This window comes from Mobula birostris, chromosome 13 (genome assembly GCF_030028105.1).
Source record: "Mobula birostris isolate sMobBir1 chromosome 13, sMobBir1.hap1, whole genome shotgun sequence".
Taxonomy (NCBI): Eukaryota; Metazoa; Chordata; class Chondrichthyes; order Myliobatiformes; family Myliobatidae; genus Mobula; species Mobula birostris.
The window spans coordinates 1,763,579-1,788,108 of record NC_092382.1 but is presented as its reverse complement, the minus strand read 5'-3'; the positions used below and the strand labels follow the sequence as shown (position 1 = coordinate 1,788,108).

Below are 24,530 nucleotides of genomic sequence, written 5' to 3'. Positions count from 1 at the left end.
GAGGAACATCATGCCTTCTTTTAGCCTCCCGGGTTTCTTTCTTGAGCGTTCTCCTGCACTTGTTATACTCCATACGGACCTCATGTGATCCTACTTGCCGTTCTCTGCTGTACTCCTCCTCTCCTCTTTTAACCGGCGCCTCAATATCTCCTGGCTATCAATATTCCTACACGTGTTATTCTTACCTTTCATCTGACAGCCACTTGCAGGCTTTGTAGTCCCAACATTTCTTTTTTAAAGGCCTCACACCATCCAAGTACACTTTTGCCAGAGGCAGCCTGTTTCAATCCACACTTGCCAGATCCTTTCTGATAACATCAAAATGGTGCCTTCTCCAATTCAGAATCTCAACCCACAGGTCAGACCTAACATTTTACATGTTTACGTGTACATTCTGGCATCGTGGTCAGTGGATGAAAAGTGTCCCCATACGCAAACTTTTGTCCCCTGCCCTGCCCCATTGCTTAATTGCAGATTCAGTATTTCACGCTCACTCGTTCTGCTTACCGATGAAGAAAACGTTTGACAATCTCTATCCCAACTAGTTCATGTACGATATGGGATTGCTAGCCATTATGTGGAAAATTAAAATCACCTACTATAACAACTACAAGGTTCTTGCAACAGCATGGGATCTTACAATTCCTCTAAATCCCCAGGACTGTTGGGTTGTCTTTAATATAGCCTCTTTAACGTGGCCATAGCTTACTTATTTCTCATTTCCACACAGAACTCCTCACTAGTCGGGTTCTACAATTTCTCCTGACGGAGCGCTGCCGTGACATTTTCTCTGACTGGTAACACCACTCCTTCTTCATTAATCCTCCTCGCTCTGAAACGCCTTAAAGAACGGTTCCCCGAAATAGCTGTGACGGGCGTGGAGTGTTTGTGTTGAAACTCGTCCTGCGCCGGAGAACCCCGTTCACACGCGGGGTGGAGCCTCAACCCGGCTGGATCAAATTTACAGCCTGGGATTGGCTGAATAAAACGGAGAAGCTCCGCCCCGCTGGTTGCGTCACCGGAATAAGGAGGAAAACTGAGATCGACCCGGAAATCCAGACAGAAACTACCTGCGAACGCGGGGGAAGGTTCACACAGCTTCTGTAATTCTGCCTGTGTTTTCTGCGTTCGTGCTAGTCCCCTCTACCCCGCTGACCGACCTGTACCAGGCCGGTGAGGAGGTGTGGGACCAGAACCGCCGACTGCCTCATTAACCCCGGCTCATCCGGACCTGTCTCTCTGTAATCAGCGACTGACACTCTATAACCGAATAGGGTCGGGAGCGGCAGCACAGACTGAATTATCGGTGCACGGTCGGCACATTTGTCATCCGGGACCGCACTGAACACCGTCCGGTATCAACATCAGAGGTAAATGTTGTCTCTGATTCTGCAAATCAGTGTGCGTTTACAGCGGGGCTGGTCTTTTGTCGGGATCGGGAGGGAATACAAGGGGCGAAGGCAGCTCTGACACGTTCAACGAAGTAATTATTGACCAAATGCATTAAAAGAAACGACATTGTTACCTTCAGTCATACACATTTTTTAGGGCGGTTTCTACTGAGGTAGTACAGTTGAAGCTTGTTCACGATAATAATATCCAAAATGTACCGCGGGGCAGGGCCGGGTCCCTTCGCCGATTTCTCTCTCTCTCTCACACAGAGACACAGATACACGCACACACAGTTAAAACTAACTACCCAGAATAACAGGGCGACCGTGAGATTTTACTGTTTTACTGTTCGGGACGTGACGGTGGAGAATGCCACAGAGCAATTTATTCAATTAAACCGCAAAGTATGATATGGAAACTACAAATGATGGCAGTTTGTGGTAAAATTTAATGCTGGAATCTTACAAGGTCTGGTCGCAATCGTAACAAGTAATCATTCAGACTGCAGACACTGGGGAACTTTCTTTTCTATACCAACGGGTGTTTATTGTTATTTTTCTGTAACAGAAATAATTAAATACAACATTAAGCCTGCTATGTGCACAGCTGCAGTGGAGTTGAACTGGTTTGTTTGGAATCCGCCCTGTGGACAGGCAGCCGCTTGCACACAGAAAATCGCGCTGTGAGTCTCACAGAACAGCGACACCGGGCCCTGCCCCATAGATAATAAATATCTGTCGCTGGACTGGTTGGAATGAAGTTAGCAGAAAACCACTCGAAAATATATCGACACGGAGACAGAACATTCTTGGTGAATTGAGGTGAGACTAATTCAGCTTCTGATATTTATTTCGGATCTTTATTTCCAATCAGCACGTTATCTGTGTTTTGGATCAGTGATCAAGAAGTCACCATTTCTATTGTAACCCTCCTCGGGCGGTGGTGGTGTTGGTGATCCTGTAGTTTTCCGTCTGCACGTGTGAGAGCTTCCACAATTTATGTCAGAGATAAAAGCAGTTCTCGAACCAGGGGTTACGATTTCAAAGCCAGTGTGCGAAAAGCTGTTTAGCCAACACGGGTTCTGTATCCAAACTTGTCATTTCAGATGAATGCATGTTCTTTCCTCTTTCTGACTGTGTTTATTGTGGGTGTTTCGAGCTGATCTCCTCAACGTCATGTAGCAGCAAAGACCTTGATTTTGCTTAAGGCTTCGATACATTGCAAACAACTGGGGGTGGGGGTGGGGATGGGGAAACAGTTTCAGAAAGCAGCACGTGGTATTGCAAAGCGAAAACCATGATTGCACGGTGTGGGACAGAAAGCTCGATGGGCTGGATAGTCAATTCTGCTTGGCATGTTCACAAGAGAAGCTCTGACGACAGTTACCGTAAATCAATTTAATGCGAACGGAGCATAACACATGTAAATTACCTGTCGCTGAACCAAAGCCAAACATTGCCGTAATGTTTGGAAGGGAGGAGAACAGGAAAATCTAAAAAGAATCTAATCTAAAATTACATCATCCAGGCCGCTGACATAGGTGATAAACAACAATGGACCCAGCGCCGATCCCTGGGATATCCCAGCACCCACTGGTCACCAGTCAGAGGGTTAAACCATCTTTCAGTATTTGCTGGTTTCTCCCGCACAGCCGATGGCGAAGCCAATTTATCACCACATCCAGAATTTCCAAGTCCCTGAACCTCAGACCATAAGACAGAGGAGCAGCATTAGGCCATTCAGCCCATCGAGTCTGCTCCACCGTTCTATCATGGTTAATCCCGGATCCCACTCAATCCCATACACCTGCCCTCTCGCCATATCCTTTAATGCCCTGACCGATCAGGAAACTATCAACTTCCACCTTAAATATACGCCTGGGCTTGGCTTCCGTGGCAGAGTATTCCACAGATTCATTCCTCTCTGGATAAACAAACAATCTTCCTTACCTCTGTTCTAAATGGTCGCCCCTCAATTTTGAGGCTCTGCCCTCCAGTTCAGGATACCGTCACCATCGATAACATCCCCTCTACGTCCATCTTGTCTAGTCCTTTCAACATTCAGTAGGTTTAAATCAGATCTACACACATTCTTCTAAATTCCACTGAGTACAGGCTCAAAGCTGCCATACGCTTCTCATATGTTAACCCCTTCATTCCCGGAATCTTGCTCGTGAACTTCCTCTGGACTTTCCAATGACAACACATCCATTCTGAAAAATGGAGTCCAAAACTCTTAGCTATACTCCGAGCGCGGCCTAACCAGTGTCTTATAAAGGTTCAGCATAATCTCTTTGCTTTTATACTCTATTCCACTTCAAATAAATGCCAACATTACATTTGCCTTTTCCCAAAGACGCAACCCGTAAGTTAACCTTCTGGGAGTCTTGCACGAGGACTTCTAAGTCCCTCTGCATCTCCGATGTTTGAAACTTCTCCCCATTTAGATAATAGTCTGCACTATTGCTCTTTTTACCAAAAAGCATTACCATACATTTCCCAACAATTAATCCATCTGCCAATTTTTTGCCCATTCTTCCAATTTGCCTAAATCCTGTTGCAATCGCATTGCTTCCTCAGCCCCACATACCCCCTCCAGCTATATTCGTATCATCCACGAACTTTGCCACAAAGCCATCAATTCTATTATTTAAATCATTGACAAACAATGTGAAAAGTAGCTGTCCCAATACTGACCCCTGAGAACCACCACTAATCACCGGCAGCCAACCAGAAAAGGCCCCTTTTATTCCCTCATGTTGTCTCTTGCCTGTCAGGCATTCCAGTCTCCATGCCAGTATCATGTCTGTAACGCCATCAGATGTTATCTTGTTAACCTGCCTCAGGTGTGGCACCTTATCAAACGCCTTCTGAAAATTCAGGTAAGTGATATCCATTGTCTAAGCCCTTCTGGCATCCCTAAGAAACCCATAATATTGTTTTCTTTACTACTCCGAAAGCATCACATCTGAGGCCGGCCTAGTAGCGCTAGGAGATGTGACTGTAAGATGACCGGGTCTAGATGCTCGTTATTACATGGTGCTGTGAAAGGGCAGCAGCTCAAAGGGGAAAACTCGGCGTAGGTGTTAACTAAGGATTCCGAATGTTCTTTAATCGAGATATAGAGGTAGTAGTAATGCAGAATAAGTGTGATTTTAAATACTTAATAGCAGGGAAAAGGAGGCTGCGGGGAGAGTAAACACCAGAGATTCTGCGGATGCGGAAAAAAAGAGATTCGCACCCGAAAAGTAAGCATACAGGTACAGCAGGCAGTGAAGAAAGCTAATGGCATATTGGCCTTCATAACAAGGGGAGTTGAGTATAGCAGCAAAGAGGTCCTTCTGCAGTTGTACAGGGCCCTGGTGAGACCCCACCTGGAGTATAATATGCAGTTTTAGTCTCCAAATTTGAGGAAGGACATTCTTGCTATGGAGGCAGTGCGGCGTAGATTCGCTGGGTTAATTCCAGGGACGGCGGGAATGTCATATGTTAAAAGATTGGAGGGACTGGACTTGTATACACTGGAATTTAGAAGGATGAGAGGGGATCTGATTGAAACATATAAGATTATTAAGGGATTGGACACGCTAGAGGCAGGACACATGTTCCCGATGTTGGGGGAGTCCAGAACCAGAGGCCACAGTTTAAAAATAAGCGGTAGACCATTTAGAACGGAGCTGAGGAAGCACTTCTTTACACAGAGGGTTGTGGATGTGTCGAATGCTCTGCCTCAGAAGGCAGTGGAAGCCAATTCTCTGGATTCTTTCAAGAAAGTGTTAGATAGAGGTCTTAAAGATAGCGGAGTCAATGGATATGGCGAGAAAGCAGGAACAGGGTACTGCTTGTGGATGATCAGCCATAATCAGAGTGAATAGCGGTGCTGGCTCGAAAGGCCGAATAGCCTACTCCTGCACCTATTGTCTATTGTCTATTGTCTATTGAAATGCTGGAGGAAGTCCCCAGGCCTGGCAACATCTATGGAGAGAAATTCCTCGACCCGAAACGTTGTCTGTCTATTCCTCTCCCTAGATGCTGCCTGACCTATGATTTCCTCCAGCATTTTGTAGTTGTCATAGCCCCCAAAATAAGATCTGTCGGTTGGGTGAAGGTAAGTAGCTTTTGAAGTTTTGCAGCTGCATATTGACAGGCAAGCCAATTGCCAAGGCTGTCGCAATTTGTCACAATGTTGTTTTAGAGTGTATGCTATAAACCTATGCGGGAAAAGGTTATTTTGGGTTCGCTCCTTTTGTGCAACAAATACGGATTCATAAGAAACATTGTGAGTGGCTCCATGCTGTTGGACGCGGGATCAGGCTCCGCTAAATGGGGCTGAGTCAATGGGCCTCCGGTTATCTGTAGCCCGGTCATGACATTAGGTAACATTGGAAACACAGTACATTTGTAAGTAGGATTTGTGGTGATGCTGTGGTCCGACTTTTCCGACAATCGCGACATGGGCTTTAATACTAGACTAGTGCGGGATTAGATGATTAATCCCGTGACCTGGAAGAATGGGAAATGTGTGACTTGGCTCAAGGATTTTTCTAACCTTCTGTTCGTCCATCTGTATTCACTGTATCTCTCTCCCAGTAACACCTTAGCCCCGCTCCTCCTGTCACGTTGCTTTCCCAAGCCGCTACTCCTGCCGGGCAGTCAGCACCGCGAACATTCAATCCCTCTCTGTGTGCCTTGCGCTCCTGAGTGGGATCAGAACGCCTCATATCATGACCGGGTGCAGTCCCACCCCACTCCCACGTGTGCTAAACTTAATTTGTCTGCCATGTCTTTATTCCCCATGATCAATTCACCTGTTTCTGACTGTAAGGGACCTACATTTGTCTTAAAACCAATCTTTTTCGTTTCACATATCTATAAAAGCTTTTACAGTCAGTTTTTATGTTCCCTGCCAGCTTTCTCTCATAATCTTTTTTTCCCTTTCCTAATTAAGCCCTTTGTCCTCCTCTGCTGGACTCTGATTTTCTCCCAGTCCTCAGGTGTGCCGCTTTTTCTGGCTAATTTGTATGTTTCTTCTTTGGAATTGATACTAACCTTAATTTCCCTTGTCAGCCACGGGTGCACTACCTTCCTTGATTTATTCTTTTTCTAGACTGGGCTGAACAATTGTTGCAGTTCATCCATGCGATCTTTAAATGTTTGCCATTGCATATCCACCGTCAACCCTTTAAGTATCATTTGCCAGTCTGTCTTAGCTAATTAACGTCTCAAACCTTCAAAGTTACCCTTCTTTAAGTTCAGAACCTTTGTTTCTGAATTAACTATGCCACTCTCCATCTCAATGAAGAATTCCACCATATTATGGTCACTCTTACCCAAAGGGCATCGCACGACAAGATTGCTAACTAACCCTTCCTCATTGCCCAATATCCAGTCCAGAATGGCCTGCTCTCTAGCTGGTTCCTCGACATGTTGGTTCAGAAAACTATCCCGCATACATTCCAAGAAATCCTCTTCCTCAGTACCCTTACCAATGTGGTTCACCCAATCTATCTGTAGACTGAAGTCACCCATTATAACAGCTGCTCCTTTATTGCACGCATTTCTAATTTCCTGTTTGATGCCATCCCCAACCTCACTACTACCGTTAGGTGGCCTGTACACAGCTCCCTCTGTATCGATTGACAGCGAGGTGGAGATCGGCACACATTGTGGTTGCCCGGTGAGGAAGTCGAGGATCCAGTTGCAGAGGGAGGTAGAAAGGCCCAGCGGTTTGAGCCTTTTGATCAGATCTCTAGGAATACTGCATTACAGGCTGACCTCTGGTCGAGAAACAGCATTCTGATATAAGTATTCGTATTGTCAAAGTAATCCAAAGCGGCATGATGAGCCGATGAAATCGCATTGTTGCCTATTGTGGATACAATCAAATGACAGTGGGCTGAGGTCCTTGCTAAGGGATGAGCTAATTGTAGCCATCGCAAACCTCTCAGAGTAGTGTGAGTACTATGGATAATAGTCCTTAATGCAGCTCATGCTGCTCTTCTTGGGCACTGGTATGATTGTTACCCTTTTAAGGGATGTGCAATCTTCCAACTGCAGCAAAAATGACCGCATCTCCGAAACAGTCATAGAACACAACTCCTGTTGTTCTGGGATGGCTGAAATCCCTTTTAACTCCATGCGACGACTGCACCCACCACATCCTCTCTCTCCCAAAATCGATGGAAACACAAACATTTTCCCACGATGTCATTCGTGCCCCAGGATTAGTCTCAGTAAGGTACACTAGTAATGTCATCAGTGTCCCAGGTTGGGATGTAGAATGGGACACCAGTAATGGCAATCAGAGAACCGGGTGGGGCTCGGTCTGAGACATTAGTAATGCCATCAGTGTCCCAGGATGGGGCGTAGAATGGGGCAACAGTGATCGGATTCAGTATCGCAAGAGCGTGGTTATCCGGGGCGAGAGCCGTTTGGCCAGGTCATGAGTTATGTGTATCTGGACTGTCTACTGCTGTCCCTATTACAGCCTGTCTGTATAAAGTTAATTTGACTAATATCTCAACAGTTGACTCTGGGTCTGAAGAGATTTTGGCACACGTTGCTGTGCTGTAATTTTTTAATAAATGCAGAATGACGGTGATGATTGGACGGTATTATTTTAACCATTTAACCTGGAAGTTGAACAATTCAACTCATTCTTGTCAGTTCGCTGGCCATGGCGGTTTTAAAATCTGGAAGAAAATGTCGAACTCGAATGGGTCAAGGACAGTGGAAGCAGACAGGTGAATTGTCTTTGCTCCTGCCACGTGCTTGGAGATGGAGGCTGCCATTTTTTGGAACTGTTTTACATCCTCCATTTTGTGAGATAAAGTTGCTTTGCTCTGTGTTTTAAAATCGACAGAACGATGCCTCAGGTCACCTGCTAAACTGGAGATCCTTTCCAAAGAAGTTATTTGTGAGGTGTTCTTTGATATAATATAACATGTAGCTTTGTGAATGATGCGGTTGGTGCCTGCCTGATGTGATTAGAGCTGGTTACGGAAGAGAATGCATTAGGGTTCTCTCCCTAGTTATCCTCCTGATCTTGATGAATGTATAGAATTCCTTAGGATTCACCTTAATCGAACTTACCAAGAATTTTTCATGTCCCTCTCTTCTCTTTCGTAATTCCCTTTTTCAGTTATGTTCTGGTGTCTTTATACTCCTCGTCTGTTTTGTTTGATCCTAACAACTAAAGCTTTACGTACGTTTCATTTTCCTTCCTGACCAAATTTATCACCTCCCTGGCCATCTAATGTTCTCCTCTCTTTTCATCCCCGTCCATTCTTTTAACAGGAACTTTTGATAAATGGCAAAAGTTGAATAATTCCCCAAGAATAGTCCAACAGCATTTTGACGTCATTGCAAACTGCCAGACACACTTTCTTCACAACTGCTGAAATCAAATGGAACCGGTTCGACCAATCACTCTCAATAGAGTGTGAACAAAGTCACTTTAATATTGTATGTAACCATTTCTGCTGAAGTGTAGAATGATAGAGCCTTTATTGTGAAATAAAGAACATGAACTAGGGTCTCGAACCTGCAGCATTACCAGTTAAATTTGCTGCCCTGTTTTCTGTGAGTTTACAAAATTTTACAAATTTTACAAGAAGAGGAAGGGCAGGGTGAGTGTGTGGAAGTTGGAAACTGGAGAGGGGGAAGCTGAAATTATGTGGGGAAAGAATAGATCAAGGAAGGTAGTGCACCCGTGGCTGAGAAGAGAAATTAGGAATAGTATCAATTCCAAAGAAGAAGCATACAAATTAGCCATAAAAAGTGGCTCACCTGAGGAGTGGGAGAAATTCAGAGTTCAGCAGAGGAGGACAAAGGGCTTAATTAGGAAGGGGAAAAAAGATTATGAGAGAAAACTGGCAGGGAACATAAAAACTGACTGTAAAAGCTTTTATAGATATGTAAAAAGGAAAAGACTGGTAAAGACAAATGTAGGTCCCCTACAGACAGAAACAGGTGAATTGATTCTGGGGAGCAAGGACATGGCAGACCAATTGAATAATTACTTTGGTTCTGTCTTCACTAAGGAGGACATAAATAATCTTCCAGAAATAGTAGGGGACAGAGGGTCCAGTGAGATGGAGGAACTGAGCGAAATACATGTTAGTAGGGAAGTGGTGTTAGGTAAATTGAAGGCATTAAAGGCAGATAAATCCCCAGGGCCAGATGGTCTGCATCCCAGGGTACTTAAGGAAGTAGCCCAAGAAATAGTGGATGCATTAGCGATAACTTTTCAAAACTCTTTAGATTCTGTACTAGTTCCTGAGGATTGGAGGGTGGCTAATGTAACCCCGCTTTTTAAAAAAAGGAGGGAGAGAGAAACCGGGGAATTATAGACCAGTTAGCCTAACGTCGGTGGTGGGGAAACTGCTGGAGTCAGTTATCAAAGATGTGATAACAGCACATTTGGAAAGCAGTGAAATCATCGGACAAAGTCAGCATGGATTTGTGAAAGGAAAATCATGTCTGACGAATCTCATAGAATTTTTTGAGGATGTAACTAGTAGAGTGGATAGGGGAGAACAAGTGGATGTGGTATATTTGGATTTTCAAAAGGCTTTTGACAAGGTCCCACACAAGAGATTAGTGTGCAAACTTAAAGCACACGGTATTGGGGGTAAGGTATTGATATGTATAGAGAATTGGTTAGCAGACGGGAAGCAAAGAGTGGGAATAAACGGGACCTTTTCAGAATGGCAGGCGGTGACTAGTGGGGTACCGCAAGGCTCAGTGCTGGGACCCCAGTTGTTTACAATATATATTAATGACTTGGATGAGGGAATTAAATGCAGCATCTCCAAGTTTGTGGATGACACCAAGCTGGGCGGCAGTGTTAGCTGTGAGGAGGATGCTAAGAGGATGCAGGCTGACTTGGATAGGTTGGGTGAGTGGGCAAATTCATGGCAGATGCAATTTAATGTGGATAAATGTGAAGTTATCCACTTTGGTGGCAAAAATAGGAAAACAGATTATTATCTGAATGGTGGCCGATTAGGAAAAGAGGAGGTGCAACGAGACCTGGTTGTCATTATACACCAGTCATTGAAAGTGGGCATGCAGGTACAGCAGGCGGTGAAAAAGGCGAATGGTATGCTGGCATTCATAGCAAGAGAATTCAAGTACAGGAGCAGGGAGGTACTACTGCAGTTGTACAAGGCCTTGGTGAGACCACACCTGGAGTATTGTGTGCAGTTTTGGTCCCCTAATCTGAGGAAAGACATCCTTGCCATAGAGGGAGTACAAAGAAGGTTCACCAGATTGATTCCTGGGATGGCAGGACTTTCATATGAAGAAAGACTGGATGAACTAGGCTTGTACTCGTTGGAATTTAGAAGATTGAGGGGGGATCTGATTGAAACGTATAAAATCCTAAAGGGATTGGACAAGCTAGATGCAGGAAGATTGTTCCCGATGTTGGGGAAGTCCAGAACGAGGGGTCACAGTTTGAGGATAAAGGGGAAGCTTTTTAAGACTGAGATTAGGAAAAACTTCTTCACACAGACAGTGGTGAATCTGTGGAATTCTCTGCCACAGGAAACAGTTAAGGCCAGTTCATTGGCTATATTTAAGAGGGAGTTAGATATGGCCCTTGTGGCTAGGGGGATCAGAGGGTATGGAGGGAAGGCTGGTGCAGGGTTCTGAGTTGGGTGATCAGCCGTGATCATAATAAATGGCGGTGCAGGCTCGAAGGGCCGAATGGCCTACTCCTGCACCTATTTTCTATGTTTTCTATGTTTTCTAAGTAGAGCGAGTGGGAGTGAGAGATGGGGAATGAAGGGAGAGGGCAAAAGAGAGGTGGGGTAACAGAGTGAGACGTGAGGAGGGAAAGAAGGGGAGAGGTGCAAAGACGAGGAGTGCGGTGGGGAGAAGGAAAGCAGGGTGAGAGGTCTAGAAAGAGGGGAGAAAGGGACAGAGAGGGGCAGAGGTTCGGAGAGGAAAAGAAAGCACAGAGAAAGGGAGCAATAAACCAGTCCGTGCCATTCCGAACTGAGACATTCTTTAAATTAAGGGACATTGCCATGTGTATGGAACCTGCAGCATTTGCAGTCACAGTTCCCACTGAACATTTAAATGCTGTTGATGTAAGGGTGAGTGCAAGGGGGAGACTGTGAGGGTAAGGGAAAGGGTAGGATGAGTGTGTCTAAGGTGAACAGAGGGAAGATAAATTTGTGTGGGGGCTGTAGAGAGTGAGTGGAGAGAGAGGGGGAGTGAGAGATGGGCAGTGAAGGTAGAGGGCAAGAGAGAGGGGAGGGAGTGGGAGGGACGGAGAGAGGGGAGTGAGAGAGTGAGACGTAGGGGGGAAAGAAGTGTGAGACAGAGAATGAGGGGGAGTGAGGTTGGGAGAAGGGAAGCAGGGTCAGAGAGGTCTAGAAGGAGGAAAAAGGGGGACAGAGATTGGAGAGAGGGACAGAGAGGAAGAGAAGGGCCAGAGAGAGGGAGGAACAAAGAGGGGGTAAAGCGTGGGGAGAGTGACTGAGAGAAAGGGAGTGAGAGGGATGGATGGATGGTGAGAAGGTAATGGGAGGCGTAGAGAGAGGGGAGTGGAATAGGAGAGAGGATGAAGGAAAGAAGCAGAGAGAGAGAGAAGTTAGAGTGCGGAAGGAGTAAATGGTGGGGAGAGTGAGGGAGTGACAGGGAGTAGGAGATAGGGTTAGGAGACTAGGAGGGAAAGGTGGAATAAGTGGTGTCCAAGGGAGGGTGAGTGAGTGAGAAATCAAAGGAGGAATGGGTGAGCGAGAGGGGCAGCAAGTAAGGAGGGGTGTGACTAGGCTGGCAAGGAGGGAGGGGTGAGTGATATCAGCAGTGAGTAGGGAGGGGTGGTGGGCTGTACATTGAGGAGGATTTGTGACCGAGTTGGGCGGCGAGGAAAGACGGGCGAGTGAGAATGACGTCAACGACAGAGCAGCGAGAGAGATGGGATTGGGGCAGAAGGAGTGAAGGTGTGGGGTGCGGAGGGGTAGGAGGGTGAGCACTAGGGGGGATGATGAGAAAGGACGGCGAGGTTGTTGGGTGGTGAGTAGAAGGGGCGAGTGTGGAGGGTGAGGCAGAGGCATGGAGAAGAGAGCAGGGTGAAGAGCGGTGGTGAGGAGGCGAGGACGAGTGAGGGAGGCCAGAAGTATTGGATTAAATATTTATTCATCCACAGTGGTAAGGATGCTCATCATAGCTGATCAGAAGTCACTGAACAAATCTACCGTGAGATTGTGGTTCCCGGTCGTGGTATTCCACAGCGGGGCTGTTTACCACGCACGTTTCCGGGTCTCCAACCCCATATGGTGATTTTTTTTTTCGCAACTGGCTGCTTTACTGCGAATGATTCCTATTCTCCCTTCCTACACCGGGAGTTTTCTGTGCACATTTCCAGGTCTCCGTGTCGAACTGTTAATCCGTCGAGACCCATTGACGGGCCGTCCATACCCTCCCATCCATGTACCTATCCAAGTTTCTCAAACAGATGTTGTTAAGACCTCAAACAAAGTCAGGAATCGAAGGTTAACCATGTTGTGATTAATGTTCTGAGCTGCGTGTATTTCAATGCAACAAGTATTGAAGGAAAGGCAGATGAGCTTAGATTATGGATCAACACATGGAATTATGATATTGTCACCATTATTGAACTGGCAGCTCGATATCCTGTGGTTCTGGTTAGTCCTGACGAAGGGTCTCAGCCCGAAACGTCGACTGTATTTCTTCCTATTGATGCTGCCTGGTCTGATGAGTTCCATCAACATTTTGTGTGTGTTGCTTGATTTTCCAGCATCTGTGGTTCTGTTGTTTTAGACAGGACAGAGTCGGAGGGGTTAAAGGGTAGCGGGTAGTTTCAGTACGCAAGGAAAATGTCACGGCAGTGTGCAATAAAGACAGATGAGAGAACTCATCTCGTGAGGTTTTATGGGTAGATCGGAAAAATAAAAATTGTTGACCGTGTTAATGGGTCTGTCTTACAGACCACCTAAGAGTCTGCGGGATTTAGTGGAACAAATTAGTAGACGTCAGAGAATATTGGAAGAAACATAATTCGTTATATTTTCATTTTAACCTTCCATATACGGACGAGAACTCTCATGCTGTATATTGAGTAGATGTACTCATGTATTTGACAAATGTCTTCAGGAAAGTTTCGTCAATCAGCACATTGAAGTCCCAAAAACACAATTGTGATACTTGATCTCCCATTAGGGACTGGGACAGGACACGTAACAGAAGTCTGTGTTGGGAAACTCTTTGCATCGGTGATCACAATGTCATCAGATTCAAAGGCAGTGTGGACAATGATAGCTCTGATCCGTGGGTTGAGATTCTAAATTGGAGAAAGACCAATTTTGATGGTATCAGAAAGGATCTGACTAGTGTGAATTGGCTATATTCTGGCAAATGCGTACTTGGTAAGTGGGAGACCCTGAAAGATACAATTTGTGGACTTCAAGGTATTTATGTGTTTGTACAAATAAAAGGTAAATATACCAGTTTTTCAAGAGATATTGAGGCCCTGGTATAGATTTTTAAAAAAGGCGCATAACAGGTGTAGGCAGGGAGGAAAAAATGAGGCACTTATGGAGTCGAGGAAAATCAAGATAACATTGAGGAAAGAAACCAGGAAGGCTATAGGATGGCACAAGGTTGTCCTTGCTGACAAGGCGAGGTATTATACAGATAACTTAAAAGCAAAATGATTGCAAGAGGCACAATTGATCGTCTGGATTATCAGAATGATCATGTACGCATGGAAACTAAGAAAGTATAGGAGTTCTTAAGTGGATTTTTGCTTCTGTGTTCACTCGGGAAAATAATCTATAGAAATGAGGCAAAGGAGAAGTAAGGCCATGGATGTTTGGCATATTGGGCAAATTAGAATGTATCAATCCCCAGCGACTGACAGGTTGATCCCTCGGACCCCGATGGAGGCAAGTGCGGAAATTGCAAGGACGTAGCCGATATGTTCATATTATTCTCAAAGACAGGGGAGGTACCAGAGGATTGGAGGATAGCTAATTTTGATCTGCTGTTTAAAAAAGGCTCCAGAATTAATCCAGGAAATTATAGGCCAGTGCACCTGATATCAGTCTTGTGAAGATATTGGAAGGGCCAGATAAACGAGTATTTAAATAAACAGGGTTGATTAGGGATATCCAACATGACTTTGTATGTTCTAGAAAATCTTATCGAGGTTCAAGGAATGTTACCAGGAAAGCTGATGAAGGCAGGGCAATAGATATTGTTCACATGGACTTTAGCTAGGCATTTGACAAGGTCCCGCGTAGGATGTTGGCCAATAAAGTTAATTCTCTTGGCATTCAAGGTGAGGTAGTAAATGGGAGAAGACATTGGCATAGAGGCGGAAGGCAAATGGTGGTAGCAGATAGTAGCCTCTCTGACTGGAAACCTGTGACTGGTGGAATTCCGCAGGGATCAGTGCTGATATCGGTTGTTGTCATGATTCTATATCAATGATCTCGATGATAATCAGATGAAACGGATCAGCAAGTTTGCGGATGACGCCATGGTTTGGGGTGTATTTGAAGCGAGGAAGACTATCAGAGTTTGCAGCGGGATCTGCATCAGGTGGGAAATGGGCTGATAATGGCAGATGGAATTGAACGCAGGCCTGCGAGCTGTTGCACCGGTAGGATCAACCAGAGAAGCTCTTACACAGTGTACGGTAGGGAACTGAGGAGTGCCGTAGAACAAAGGCTACCGGGAATGCAGGTCCACAATTCATTGAAAGTGACTTCACACCTGGATAAGGTAGTAAAGGAATATTTGGCACACTGGTCTTCATAAATTAAAGTATTCCGTACAGGAGATTGGATGATTTAAGATGGTTATGAGGCCTAATTTGGAGTATTGAGTGCAGTTTACGTCACCTACCTATAGGAAAGATGTAACTAAGGTTGACATAGTACAACGAAAATTTACAAAGATGTTGTTGCCGTGATTGGTGGGCCTGAGTTATAAGGGAAGATTGAATAGGTCACGACTTTATTGCTTGGAACGCAGAAGATTTGATGGAGGTCTGCAAAATCATGAGAGTATAGATAGGGTAGATGGGTAGAGGTATGGGGAGAGTGAGGGTTAGGTCAGGAGACAGAGGGGAGTCAGGCTTCCTTTTGAATCAGCACACAACTCCCCCCTCCCCCCGTGCTCATTTTCCATCAGAGCATCATTCCCTTCCTGTCGGCCATTTCAACATATGTGAGTTTTCAGTGAGTGCGTCACTCCCTCCCTCGGTAAAACTTCTGGCTGTTTGGAATAAATGCCTTTAAAGAGAAACAAATTCTACAAGTATTTCCGGCGGGGTGTGGATCAACAACCTCTGCTTGTGAAACGAAACCCGCTGTTAACCGTGGGCGAGGAGGTTTCTTGGGACAATAGTTGTCCGGACGGAAATGCAATAATCTCTCCCAGTTTTCTTTCAAATTGGTGGAAATATATAGTCGAACGTGTTTGGTTTAATTTCAGCAGAAATGCGATCCCCTGTGCCTGAACAGGTGAGGGACGTTTTGCTGAAACTATAGCTACGCCGGACAGTCCTGTTTACACACGGGGCGGAGATCAGACCCTCCCAGAACCCGGGCTGGATCAAATTCGCAGCCTGGGACTCGCTGAGTTAAACAGAGAAACCCCGCCCCAGTGGTTGTATGAAAGAAAAAGGAGAGATCTGCACGGAACTCCAGACAGAAAGGTTAACGCAGTCGGTTTGTTTCCCTCTTTATGGTTGCTACATTGATCCCACTCCCGCTGTCAGACCCGTCCTGAGCCGGTGAGAGTTAGTGTGACCCGGACTGCGGCAGTCCCGCTCTACCCCGGTTCACCCGGCCCTGTCCATCTGTAATGAGCGACGGACACATCACAGCCGAGTGGCCTCGGGAGCAGCAGCTCAGACTCAACTCTCCTTACAGGGTGAGAACACCTTTGCAGGAACGTTGTCGGTCACCCGGGTAGTCAGACTGTGATTTCCCGGGACCACAGTGAATGCCGTCCGGTTACAACATCAGAGGTAAGTGTTGACTATGATTCTGCGCAACCATTTAGTGTGTACAGCGAGGCTCGGCTTTGGTCGGGATCGGGAGTGAATTTAGTGGGAGAAGGGAGCACTGACATGTTGATGTTAACGAGTCAATTACTGTCCAAATGGATTAAGAGAAACGACGTCGTTGCCGTCAATCAGAAATACTCTCCAGGGTGGTTTCTACTAAGTGCGAGCAGAAGGCATCTTTCACCCCGGTAGTGACATATGACGCATCCTACGGGGCAGTGACCCGTCACCCGTCACCGATCTCTCAGAAACAAGAGAAAATCAGCAAATGCTGGAAATCCGAGCAATGCACACAAAATGCTGGAGGAACTCTGCAGGCCAGGCAGCATCTATGGAAAAGAGTAAAGTCGACCTTCGAGAGCCCAGCTTATGTACTTTATATCGCGTCATTGGTTCTGTCGCTCTTCTCTGTAGCAGGAAGGGTTAAACTTTCTTCACTCTTGAATGACGGTATTTTGTCGAACCGGTTTGGATCTGATTTCAGCGGAACGGCCGCTCCCTGTTCTGAGGAATGTGCCGGGACAGGCAGCTGCCTGCACACAGACCCTGAGCACCGAGTCTCACAGAACAACAAGCCGCACCTTCCAAATCAGTCAACCATCTGCCCTCTTCCCCTTTCCATTCCAGTCCTGATGAAGGGACTCGGTCCGCAACGTCGACTATTTACACCCATCCATAGAGCTGCCTGACCTGCTGAGTTCCTCCGGTGTTGTGTCTGTTACCATGGTTACGAGAGATCCGCGTGGGGCGGTGGATGGGGTTATTTGTAAGAAAAGATATACAGCATCAACACTGTCAGAATATTCTGGGGAATTATGTTGAGAATAATTCAGCTTCTGATATTTATTTCGAAACAACCAGTTGTCTGTGCTTTGGATCTGCAATCAAGGGGATATTTGTCTTTTTTAAGCCACTTCTGGCTGTGGTGCCTTTTGTGTTCCAACTGTTGCCTGCTTGCATGATTTACATTTTCCCCAGGTTAGGTAAAGATTAAGATCAGCTCTAGAACAATGGCCTTCTGTTTCAAAGCAAAGGTGCGGGAGCTGTACAGCAAACACCTGTTCCGTTTTCAGAGTTTCTTATTTCAGTCCAATACATCTATTGTTCCTGTGTCGATTGTGAGCAATTTGAAATCCTCCTGTCAATGGCCAGTGGAAGCAAAGACTGTTTAAGGCCGAGATTCTTGATAAACAACGGGTTTGAAGTGTTACTGGGATGGACATGGGGGAATACGTAATGAAATTTTAGATCTGATCAGCCATGATTTCATGATCTGCTGCAGCAGTTTCGAGGGGCCCGTGTGGTCCAGTTATGCGTGTTGCTATGTTGACTCGAAAAGCTCTAACAATTCAATTAACGTAAATTGGTATAATGACTGCATGCGAAGGGAAACATGATTTTTTTTGTATTTGAACTAAAATCAGACATTAATTATCTATGTCCAGCTTTGTGCGTAATTTATGTGCCCTAGCTGCGTTCGGGGGTCGAAATTTTGACTAACTAGGTGAGCTGAACATCACGGTATCGGACCGAGAGACACGCTCCCCGTTCGCTGTTAATCCCGGCGCAGACACCCTGGGGATCTCGTGTTCAAACTCACGGCCCCGCCCAGCCCACTGCCCGACACGCACGTTCTCGCAGAGCTCGTTACCCTCGCGCTCCCGGGCTCACACTGAGACCCTTTAAGAAAACTTTTTTTTTTTTTAAATATTTTATTTGGGAAATCAGCCGGACAACTGTCGTCAGGTGACGTGTAAATTATTTAGCTCTACTGGTGTCGGAAAATGTCAATTGATGCCTCATCCGTGCAGGTTAAGCACACTGATCCAGGTTCATTGTCGCCCATCCAGGAGGTCAGACTGTGGTTACCCGAGACCGTACTGAACGCTGCTTGGTTACAGCATCAGATGTAAATGGTGTCTTCTATAGCAGGGTATAGGTTTTATCGGTTTCCCTGCAGGAGAAAGCGTAAAACGACTTTGCTCAGTCCCTAATGAGAGTGAATTGTGGGATAAATTGGAATAAATTTCAGCAGAAAGGCCACACCCTGTGTGAGGAATGAGCGTGGAAAGGCAGCTGCTGAGACACTGACCGAGTCTCACAGCGCTACAATCCGCACGTCCCGAATCAATCAATCAATCTTCTGGCCCTTCCTGCTTCCTTTCCAGTCCTGGTGAAGTGTTTCGGCCCGACATGTCAACTGTTTATTTCCCTCTACGGGTGCTGCCAGGACTGCTGAGTTCTTAACGCAATTTATGCGTTGCCATGGCTACGAAAGATCAGCGAGAGCTCGCGTATGGGGAAGTGAGCGGGGTTAGTTGAAAGGAACAATTTGCTGGATATTGATACATCCATGGATATTGAAATCATATCCACACTGTCAGAATATTCCTGGGGAATTAAGAAGGGATCCCCGCAGAGTCCCCCGTGGCCGCAGGTCCCCACATCGCCGCCACTGGTCGGAAGCTGGAAGGACAACGGAGAGGGCTCGGCTGTCCGGCCTGTTCTCTGTGACACTCCCGACCTCCACATCAATTCTATTCATCCGACTCTGGGAAAATTTTAACAATCAACAGCATAATTCCTCTCAGCGATCAGCTGTCTGAATGATCCCCTGGGTTTTAGAGAAAGGGCTCCCTATGGTCCACATTGTCAGAGTGGTCAGTTTACAAGGATTTAAAGACTGCAGGAATGAGAGGTGTTCTGTTGTCTAATACACAGTGTGTAGACTCCGATGGCAATTCTGGTTTACATTAGTATATCAGCTGTTTTTTCAAGATACTGAACAACGAGACACTGCACCGATTAAAACTATAGGAAACAGTTTCAGCCTAGAAGGTCCTCCCCAAAAAAATTGAGAATTTGTGACACAACTGGAAACAAACAGCCCGCTTCCCATTCCACCAGTAACACGGCGCAGCCAGGCGAATCGCATGATTGATTTTGTTTTCCTTCGGAAATCAAATTAAACGTCCATTTAGTTATTTTAAAACGCAAGTCTCCCCACCCCCCACACCGGGATCTGACGTCATCTTGCTGTCGACTTTGACTGGTTGTTATCTCTGGGGGGGGGGGGTTATCTCGGTACAGTTGCTCCACAATCGGCCCATTACTGGAATGATCTAACTGCCAACATCTGTTCAAAATGGCTCTTTACAAACAGACTGACTTCGAAGTCAGTTCCTGATGCCTGGGGCACAGTTAAATCTGGAGAAAGAGAATATTCAGTGTTCAAAAGGGAAACAACAAACACCAAATGCAGAATAATTCATCAGACTTCGCGGCTCCTTTCCTTCTGCTGACTTTGTGCAATAAACCAACAGCGATCTTTGCCCTGAGCTGTTGCTGGAGTTTATAACCTGACAATAAACTGGTCCCGAGGTGAACAATAACTCAAAGCGACGGCACCAACAGAACGGAACCGGGATGCGAGTAGTGATTCCTCTCTGGAGGTGGTAAAATTTTGCACACGGTAGTATTAATTCTGGGTCGGACCACAAGTTAGAAAGACTTACTCAAGCAAGGTGAGTCTTTGTGTGGATTAACTCAAGCGTTATGGAGTAAGGTGTGGCGTTACCTGCTGAATTGGGGGGAAGTTCAGGTTTATGAGCGAGTTATCAACTGAACATTGCTCAGGGTGTGTTCACTTACTGTTAGTGTCCAGAAAATTCAGATACTTGGATTCGCTGAAACCAGACCCAGGAGTTCTGCGTCAGGTAGGAACATGGACTGTATTCGGCAGTGTTATGGTGTTTTAATAAGCCCACTTGTAAAGGCAGCATTTCTAATATTTCTACCATATCAATGTTATCGTTGAACTTGCAAGGCTTTACGGATCTGTCTGCTTTATTATTCTGTACGCGTATTTTTTTTTAGCGAAGACGAGGTAGATCTGGAAATGATATTTATATTAACAAATATTGTGGTAATTCTCACTGACCGTAGATAAAAATAGCAAATTCTCCACTCAGTGGGCATTTTACCATGTACCTCCTGTAGCTAATAATGTGTCCACTGAGAGCATGTCCGGGGGATTCTGCTGATGTTGCCCGTCCACTTCAATACTGACTACTGCGCTACCGTCCGCTTCACTGCTGACCACTACGCTACCGTCCGCTTCAATACTGACCACCACGCTACCGTCCGCTTCAATACTGACCACTGCGCTACCGTCCGCTTCAATACTGACCACTACGCTACCGTCCGCTTCAATACTGACCGCTACACTACCGTCCGCTTCAATACTGACCGCTACACTACCGTCCTCATCAATACTGACCACCACGCTACCGTCCGCTTCAATACTGATACCACGCTACCGTCCGCTTCAATACTGACCACTTCGCTACCGTCCGCTTCAATACTGACCACTACGCTGTATTCGCTGGTATTCGATGTAGACGGGGAGTTGATTGCATTCGCTGTTATTTAGGAGGTGAGGAGGTTTTATCCGCTCGTGGTTAGATCCTTTGAATTGAGCCCTTGCTGGGGACATTGAACATCACTCTGAGTCTGGACAGGAATGTGGAGAACATGTTTGCTACTGAGGAGAGAGCTGAAACAGGTGAAGAGAGATGAGGTTATTTTTCTGAGGTGGAACAAGTGTGTCTTCGGAATTCTCTTTTTTGCCTGGGTTCTCTGACGAAGAACGGTACAAGTATTTGCAAAATAAATGTGATTCCGGTTGATATATGTGTGAAGTAAATGGGTTGCCAGGCAAATTCGCCAGCGGGAAATGGTCATAATTTCATCTGATTGCTGCTGTGACATGGTGACCTGTTTCCAGTCAGTGAGCAATAAACTGAAGGAGAAGGGTGTCCTTATCTCGCTGTCGACTTTGACCGGTTGTTATCTCTGGGAGATGGTTATCTCCGCACAGTTGCTCTCCAGTTGGTCCATTATTGTAATGGGCCAACTGCGGGCAACTGTTAAAAATGGCTCTTTATAAACAGGGTGACCTTGAACTCAGCTCCAGGCAGAGGGGGCACAGTAAAATCCAGAGAAAGAGAATGGCTCCCGTTCAAAAGAGAACATTATTCCAAATACATAATATTTCATCAGAGCTCACAGCGCCCTTCCTTCTGCTGTCTCTGTGCAATAAACCCACAGCGATCTTTGCCCCGAGCTGTCTCCAGGGTTTATAACCTGACAATAAACTGGTCCCAAGGTGAACAATAAATTAAAGCGACGACACCAACGGAACTGAACCAGGATGCGGGTTGTAATTCATCTCTAGAGCAGATCAAATATTCCAGAGAGAGGAAATTACTGCACCGCTTGCACTGTGGTATTAATTCTGGTTCAGACCACTTGTAAGAGTGACTTGTTCATGGAAAATAAGCTTTTATGTGGTTTAACACAAGCGTTGAGGAACAAGGTGTCGCGTTACGTGCTGAATAGACTGAAGCTCAGGTTAATGAGCGAGTTATCAACAGAACATTGCTCAGGGTGTGTTCACTTACTGTTAGGGACAATAACATTCAGATGTTCGGATTCTTTGTAAACAGACTCAGGAGTCCAGCACCAGGTAAGGACAGAGGCTATAGGGGGAAATGTTATGGTGCTTTATTACGCAATCTGGTCGCGCTGGTATTGCTAATGTTTCTATCAGTTCCACATTGTCCTAAGGACTGCGTGGATTAACGAATATGTGTGTTTTATTCTGTTTGTGTATTTTTTAGCAGAACATTTATAAATCTGGCAGTGACATTTAGGTTAAAACTTCCTGTAATAAATCTCACCGGCAGTTGATAAAAGTATGGAAGTCCACACTCAGTGGGCACGTTTTTATGTACCCCCCGTACCTAATGATGTGGCACTGAGTGCATGTTCGGGGTTTACTGCAATTGTACCCCGTCCAAATCCAATGTTCTGCGTTCAGTGTCGCTCTCTTGCACGCCGCTGTTGGACCGCATGGTTATTTGAGTTCCTGCCGCCGTCCCGTTGGATTTAATCAGTCTGTCCAATCTCACTGAGCTCTCTGATTAACGAGGCCTTTAGAACTGCTGCTCACTGGATTTTTCTTTGGTTTGTTTCCGGACCATTCTCTGTAACTCAGGAGATTTATACGTGAAAATCCAAGTAGTTGATCAGTTTCCGTAACACTCATTCCACCCGGTCTGGCACCAGCGATCATTCCACGGTCAACGTCACTTACATCACATTTATTTCCTATTCTGATGTTTGGCCTGAATAACAACTGAACCTGTTGAACATACCTACATGTGTTTATGCTTTGAGTTGCTGCCACGTGATTAACAGATTCGCATTAATGAGCTGGTATACAGTTGTACCTAACAAAGAGGCCATTTAGTGCATTTCCCATTTAGACAAACCCTCACCCATCTCGAATGAGATGAGATCTGGGCCTAACTATTGACGATTTGCATGTTTGCAACAGCAGGTTGTCGCTGGCAAGGTAGTGGACAAAACACTGTTATAAGGTGGGGGTAACCTGGAGAGAGAGACCCGTCAGTGTTCCTCTGAACTACGCGTCTGCGTAACCAAAATGCTCCTGCAAACGGAGCCTTTGTTGCAGCGCAGATGGGATTAAACTCTGCCAGATAAACATTTATGAAACCTGAAGGTTTGTGTCTGTTGTAATGCATTTTTATCATATCCTTTAATTAATAATTAAAATCAAAGGAATAATTTTTTCTTGTCAGTCTTCATTCTAAATATTCATCGATGCACATTACAAAACCAAAAAAAAATATCTACGATGTCGCGCTTTTTTCAGGCCGTGTGAAACTTTCCAGCTCAGAGCAATGGTTGATTCACGCAGCTGCCAAAATAGTAATTAGTGGGAACATTGGAGATGGAACCACGTTACATTCTATGCATATTGAACACGATTGAATATGGTACATTATCGTTCTTCCAGTTACAGACGATATGTTAAGAGTCAATAGAGTGGACAGAACTGTTTCACCGGGAGCCTCTCTGGTATCCAGGAAGTAGTGATGAATAATGCAAGCAAATTAATAATAATTTCGCCTTGTCCGAGGGAGCGTACTCTGAGGCAATGAGGCTCAAGTGTTTAACAATACAGAACTAATGTTGAGCAGCGAATAACTAGAAGGTCTATTTACTATAAATTCAAGAACATTTCATTTTCGTTTCTCGGACGATCACTTTTAATGCCCCGATAATCACTTTTACTACCTTTTCAGAACACTGGGTGTAGTACCTCCCCCATTATAGGTATGAGCAAGGATGAGATCTGGGCCAAATTGCTCAATTAAGCATTCAGAAGATCGGGCAGCATCTTGGACAGTCCCAGTTCTGATACTGGGTCTTCCACAGTTTCTCTTTACACACATCCAATCTGATGTACCGAGTATCTAGCACGAGAGAAAAAAAGACATGATTGAATGATGGAGCAGACTCGATGGATCGAATCACTTCATTCTGCTCCGATAGCTTATGTCTTTCCATGACTGAATGATGAGTCCTTCGTATCCCGTATCAGAATTTGTGACGTGTGAGGGACAATTACAGACTTGTTCACTGAGATCCTTTTATTTGTCTTCAGCGTTTAAATTTCAGTCAGATTTGTTTTCGGAACATTGAGCGGAAATATTTGGTTTTCCTTTGTATTGTTAATGTGCTTCATTATCTCTCTAGTTAAACTTAGACCTGCGGTGAGAGATTTACTGGAAGAAAACCCCACAACTGGAAGTGAACCACGACTGAAGGTGAGGGAACAGCAAGTGAACCAGCCCGAGGACTGAGAGCACCAGCTGGAGAGAACCCTTCTTACTCAGGGTTTCCATTGATTCGCTCAGGAGCAAGTTTTGTGAGTGTCATTTATTCAAACACTGGTCCTTTAGACATTACATGCATGTACAAAGGAAGGAACGAAATAAGTGGAATGGGCTGAATGTGCCCAGAGATACCAGTGATGCCTCTGCCTGACCCGGTTGCAATCACTCCAGGTCTGGTAATGTGTTTTCAGAAACCCACCTCTCTAAAGTCACTCACATTCTCTCAGTGTTTGCTCATTTGAAGGTCCTGCATCATCTGAAGTAGCTTTTGGTCAGTTCTGATGTTTCCTTGTTACGTTATAATCATCTCAAAATGCGTTG

The 24,530-nt window shown here is 45.5% G+C and overlaps 1 long non-coding RNA gene across 2 annotated transcripts; it reads left to right on the top strand.

The window, feature by feature from the left end:
- Positions 1-929: 929 nt before the first annotated feature.
- LOC140208214 (uncharacterized) lies at positions 930-24,235 on the top strand. 2 transcript variants are annotated; one of them, XR_011888691.1, is made up of 3 exons: positions 930-1,370; positions 1,960-2,213; positions 8,688-8,841. It is a non-coding gene; the product is annotated as an uncharacterized lncRNA (long non-coding RNA). The 2 variants fall into 2 exon arrangements; XR_011888690.1 differs by lacking the exon at positions 8,688-8,841 and adding an exon at positions 24,070-24,235 and having other exon boundaries at positions 931-1,370.
- The last annotated feature ends 295 nt before the right edge of the window (positions 24,236-24,530 follow it).